The 6,000-nt window shown below is 56.0% G+C and overlaps 1 protein-coding gene across 1 annotated transcript in view; it reads left to right on the top strand.

Annotated features, from left to right (window-relative positions):
* The window catches only part of Adrbk2 (adrenergic, beta, receptor kinase 2), a 70,487-nt gene that overhangs the window by 1,693 nt on the left and 62,794 nt on the right, over positions 1–6,000 (top strand). The gene's annotated exons all lie outside the window — the stretch shown is intronic.

The raw sequence follows: 6,000 nt of genomic DNA, 5'->3' as shown, positions 1-6,000 counted from the left end.
CCCGCCCCGCCCCTACCTCCACCCCCACCCCAGCCCTACCCCAGCCCCGACCTCCAGTTGGTCCTAGCTTCCCTTCCTGGCCATCTCCCCTTCCCTCTCCCCTGCCGTCCCCCCACCTTCTCTCCTCTCCTGCTTCCCACTCTGCAGGTGAAGGGTGGAGAGCAGGGAATGTGGTCCCTTCTCAGCTAACAGCCAGTGGAGGCATGGAAGCAGCCCACAGCTTGAGGGGCTCAGATGCCCCCCGCTCCCCAGAGGCTGGAGGTCCGAGCCACACATTGAGCTCAGGCCTCCAGAGACCCTGAGCAGACAGCCAGTGCAGCAACTCAGGAAGCTGAGATCTGGAGGATCACAGTTCAAAGCTATCTGGGACAGAGCAGTCCTTGAAACTGTGTACAATTAAGCCGTGACACCCGTGTTACCAGTTGCAGCGTGATTTTTACCCGGACATGTGGGTAACTGTTTCAGAGCAATGGCAGGTTGTTTGTTCCCAGGGCCAAGGCCAGGGTTGTCCTGGGCTTTGTTTGGGAAAAGAAGATAAGGCGTGTGTGAGGTTTCTGGGGTGAGTGCAGAAAGGGTGTCACAGGCCCTTTCTGAAAAGGGGGGTCACTTCTGAGCTGCCCCCCACCGCGGGCAACCCCACAGATACGTCACCAAACCACAAAGCCTCAAACCAAGAGCCACACAAACTGGGCGCTGTCCCGGGTTCCTAATAGATGCAGCGATTGTGCTCCATGCTCTCATTGCTGATGGCCAGGAGCTGAGCAGATTCCTCACCCCACAGCTGCCAGAGACGGCAGCCAGAGCACCAACGCCCTTGCCAACATGTCTGTGCACATGCGTGTGTCTGCGTAAACATCCCTGTGTGCATTTATGTGTGTGAGCACACATGCGTGTCTGTGCTCGTGGATATGTAAACCTGTCTCTGTACCCACACGTGTGTCTGTATCCCTGTGCATGCATCTCTGCACACATGCATGTGTGTTTTGTACATATGTAATCATGTCTGTGCACACACGTGTGCCTGTGTACATGTGTCTATGCATCTGTATATGTGGCATCTGTGTGCATTTGCTGTCTCTGTGTCTGCATCAATGCACACACATAGATGTGTATATGCGTGCCTGTGTGTTCACACACATATCTGTGTCTGTGCATGTGCACACATGTGTTGGGGCACACATGCTTGTGTGTATGTCTGTGCACAGTGTCTACATATGGATACATGATACGTGCACTGGTGTATGTGTCTGTGAACATGTGTATGTGTGTACATGTGGGTATTTGTGTGTGCATGTGTATGTGTGTGAATCCTGCCCTGGGAACTGGCTTGCTGTGACTCTGTTTCCCCTCTGTCTCTGCTCTGGAAGTGCCTCACTCCTCACCAGGGACGGCCCAGCCTGACCAACACCCCAGGCCCTCAGTTGATCTGTAAAATCCTCCCTGGCTCTGGGCACCAGCCACGGAGGAAGAGAGCCCTCCGGCCCAGCCTGCATCTGTGAGCAGGGGCTTCACCAGACTTCCAGAGAGGGGCAGTCACGCTCTGGGCGCAGCCCGGCCACCGGTGACTACGTGTGGCAGCAAGCAGTGGCCCGGGGCCGGGAAAGAGGCTCCACCTGAGCACGGCAGGTTTCCTAATCAGCATTGTCCAAGAAGGAAAGACCCTGGGGAAAGGGAGAGACATGGGGAAGGGGAGAGACCCCAGGAAGAGGAGAGACCCTAGGGAAGGAGAGACCCAGGGAAGGGGGGAGATGTGGGAAGAGGAGAGACCTGGGAAGAGGAAAAGCTCTTAGATAAAACCAGCCAGCAAGGCAGCCTGCCAGCCACCCACTGACCACTGACTGAGCCGGGCTGGGCAGTTCGGCATGGAGCCTGGGCTGCGGTCAGCCCAGGAGGGAGGAACCCCTGCCCCCAGCCCCTGCCAGGCTGAGAATTGGGGGTAAACGGGGTAAAGGGGGATAATAGTCAGATAGGAGACTTGCTCTATCATCTATTTATCCGTGCCTTTCTTTTTTTGGTATTGAGGTTTGAACTCTTGAGCCACACCCCAGCTCTTCTTCAGATAAAGTTTTTGTTTTTTTCCTCCCGGGGCTGGTTTTGGACCACCATCCTGCCGTCCTCCTGTCCAGCTGGGATGAGGTGCACTCCACCACTGCCTGAACTGTTGGTTGAGATGGGGTCTTGCTAACTTTTGCTCAGATGGCCTCCAACTGTGATCCTCTAGCAGTCTGCATACTGAGTAACAGATTAAAGGTATGAGCCATAGCACTTGGCTCTTATTCAAGATCTAAAAGCAACCAAAATGTTCCCTTCCCAAATCATTTGGAGACAGGTACGTTTTACTGATGAGTCTCCTGCATCTGCAGGAGTCCCATTGTGACCAGTGGATCCTTGATCTGCAGCCTGGTGAATCTGTTTTCCTTCAATCATTTGCTGTTTAATTTTCTCTGTGCTGTTTTGACCCCATGATTAACAGGAAATACTGTTTGCTCAAGACTCAAAAGGCAATGTGTGTGTTAAACATAGCACTGAGTTTCCTGCGCTAGGTATATAGAGGGGCCGTATTGCCCACCTCCCAGGGGCAGGGCCTGGCCTGAGAGCCACGAGCTTCTGCCACTAATGGGAAATGTGTGCGACGCCTGCCTCTGTCCCTCTGTCCCTCCTTCCTTCCTTCCTTCCTACAGACAGGGCCTTGCTGTCCACTGCGCTTCTCAGAGCCGCCCCCCCCAGCCAGTGCTGCCTCCCCGGGGTGGTGTAATGCCCTGGCCTTGAGAACACGGAGACACCTCTCAGCATGTGATTTCTAGAAATGCCCGCCCTTTCATTGGCACAGGGCTGGATTTGGTGGCTAGCAGTCAAAGCAAATTTGGGCAAAATAATGCTGGCAAGCAATCTCTTTGCTGTGGTCAGCAGGTGTTTCTGTTCATCAAATGCCACGTTGTCTATGAAAAGCAGCCCCGATTGTGAGTTGCTCCAGGAGCCACGAGGCCCAGCCAATGAAGGCTGAGGACGAGGCCCAGACCGCCCGCTCCGGCCCCACCCACGTCACCTTCCTCCTGCTGCACTGCAGAGACCAGACCTTCTGACATCTTCCCGGGTCTTCCTGGGTCTGGAGGAAGTGCCCGGGGCTGGAGCACTGTGGGGAGAGGTGTCTGCCCTGAACACCTGGTGCAGGTGAGGGTGGGGAATGAGTTGGGGCACAAAGGCCAGGTGGGGGCAGGTGTTCTGGGGTTCAGGAGGTGGGGGCCAGAGTCACAGTGCGGGTCACCTCCCCCACTCGGGGTTCACCAGCCACGTTTGCACGGTTTTTAAAGTAATTGCTCAAGCCAGGTGCCAGTGGTTCCTATCTATAATCCTAGCTACTCAGGAGGCTGAGATTTGAGGTTGCAGTTCAAAGCCAGCCTGGGCAGGAAAGTCCGAGAGATTCTTATCTCCAATGAACCAGCAAAAAGCCAGAAGTGGCGCTGTGGCTCAAGAGGTAGAGCACTAGCCTTGAGCTGAAGCGCTCAGGGACAGTGCCCAGGCCCAGGGTTCAAGCCTCAGGACTGGAAAAAATAAATAACTAAAAGCAACTGTAACTGCTCGCTTATATTAAAAACCAATCCCGTGCGGGCCTCTGGGTGCTTGGAAGATGGCAGCAAATGTGTGTTGTGTAACTGGTAAGGAGTGAGCAGCAGAGTCCTGTGGGTGGCCCTCAGCCACAGCCCGACATTTGCAGCCTCGCTGGGGTGGCCCTGCGCATCACAGCGTTCCTTGTGATGGAATCATGGAGCTCTTCTGACCAGTGTAGAAAGATCTCCATGTGAGCGTGGTGGTCCACACCTGTAATCCTGGAACTCTGGAGGCTGAGGCCCAAGGATTGAGAGCTCCAGGCTGGCTGGAAAACCAAACAAAGCAAAGGAACAACAAAGCCCCAAGCAGTAACAAAACCCAGGAAAAACAAAAAGCAGAAAATTAATGTCCACAGGGCCGGGCTGTGGATGGGCGCTCACGCCACAGGAGCACTTCTGTTTCCTTTGAGCTGCGTTAGAAGGTGCAGGAGCCCGTGTGCGAGCAGCTCCCCAGGCTGGGAGCCTCGCTGGAGTTTCCTTCCTTACCGGCAGCAGTGCAGGGCTGGTGCTTGCAGCTGGAGGCTCTTCCTGGCAGCACAAGGCCCTGGTCCCTCAGAACTTGGAGCTCTGTGTCCAGTTGGCGAAAGCTAAGGACAGGAGATGGACACTGCCTTCGTACTGACTGGGTGCTGAAGTGGCACCGTCCTCTCCCCCACTGAGATGCAGGAGACCAGATGCAGAGGTTCCCTTGGGGGTAGTGACATGTGACTGGGGAGATGGGGAACAAGAAACTTTCTGCCTTATACCTTGTTAAAAGAGGTTAAAAGAGGGAACCCTAAGAAGACAGAGTGGCAGTAAAATCTCTTGTAAATGGTTGCAGTCCAGCTGGGACTGTGGAGGGCAGAGGGTGCTTTCCTACCCAGGAGGAGTTCACTCAGGGATTCTGGGTAATGGAAGTCCGGAGGGTAAGTGGGTGTTAGGGCATGGCGGTGAGAATCGCAGGCAAAGGAGCCCCCATGGCGGCCAGAGGCCTGATGCACGGTGTGCAGGTGTGTGCAACAGGTGTGGGGCTGCAGATGCTTGAACACAGCCATGGGGCTGGTACCCATGCCCTGGGCACAATGTGGGCAGAAGAGAGTGGGCGTGGCTGGAGCCAAGTTCTCCCCATCTTCTCTACAGTACCCACAAAAGTCAAAAAGCCTAGGAAAGGGAGAAGAGACTGCTCCTGGGGACTGTGGCCAGCCAAGGAGGTTTTTAAATAGTGTGTGCGGTTCTAGCATCTCTCCCCTGTGCAGTGGATTTGGTAACAGTATCTGCCTTGTGTTTGTGTCTCTGATCAGGTTATACTCGCTCCAGAAACTCTTCCTCTTCCCCTTAGAGCACAATAGGCAATGCAGGGTTCTCTTGGTTTCAACCAAAAGAGAAACGCGTCACATACAGAAAGGCAGCTCACGCCTGTAATCCTGGCTGCTCAGGAGACTGAGAGCTGAGGATCGAGGTTTGAAGCAGGAAAGTCTGGGAGACTGTTATCTCCAGTTCACCAGTGGAGCAGTGGGAGAGCGTCCCCCTCCAGTGAAAAAACTCATGGACGGCTCCCAGGCCCCAGTACCAGCATGCACGTGTGTACACATGCGTGTGCACACGCACACACACACACACACACACGTGCCCCCACTGTGAGCTCACAACGTGAGCACCAGGGAAGTTCCTCAGGAAATGTGTGTGGATTCGCCACCTTCCTCCCCTTCCCCAGGTGGACATGGTCGCCCGTGGCCGGGGTGGAGTTGGTGTCCCTTGGCCTGCTGTGAGGATGGTGTCCCGCGTGGCGGGGTTTTTCTCTCTGAAGTAGCCCTGTGAGAGGCTTTGGCTGCTGACTTCTTTGCACGTCCGCGTCTGATGGGGTTTGTGGCATGGCGTCCCTGTGTGTGGCTGCTGTGTTCCTTGGGCACGGACACCCCAAACCGCCGCGCCCACCATGGCCGGCCCCCACGCTCGTTAGATGGCGTGGGAGGCGTTGTGCATCGGCAGTGACGTCAGCTGTCGCCTGGGGCCCGCGCCTCCTCCACTCGGTTGTTCTCAATGTGAGGTAGCACTTCCTTCCCTCCCCGCCCCACCTCCCTCGCACCTCTTCCAGCACCGTGTGTCTAAAAAGAAACATGTTAAACCAACTGTGTGCGGGCCAGTTCCCAGGTGCGCCCGGACTCCGTCCTGCTCCGTCAGTTCAATCCTCTGACAACACAGGCCCCATGAACGCTGTGGAGCCGGGGGGCTGGGGGCAGCCAGGCCCGCTCCCCAGTGAGGTCCTCCAGGTGAGCACAGCAGCGGCCGGCAGGGCCAGGCCTCACGCCTGGCCTCCCAGCTGCCCAGCCGGGCAGGAAAGCCCCTGAGGCTCTGATCTCCAACAAACCTCCAAACGCCAGGAGTGGAGCTGTGGCTCAAGTGGTGGAGCACC

The sequence above is a fragment of the Dipodomys ordii genome, unplaced genomic scaffold (assembly GCF_000151885.1).
Source record: "Dipodomys ordii isolate 6190 unplaced genomic scaffold, Dord_2.0 Scaffold23, whole genome shotgun sequence".
In the NCBI taxonomy this organism is placed as follows: Eukaryota; Metazoa; Chordata; class Mammalia; order Rodentia; family Heteromyidae; genus Dipodomys; species Dipodomys ordii.
This window is presented reverse-complemented; position numbering and strand designations above follow the sequence as displayed.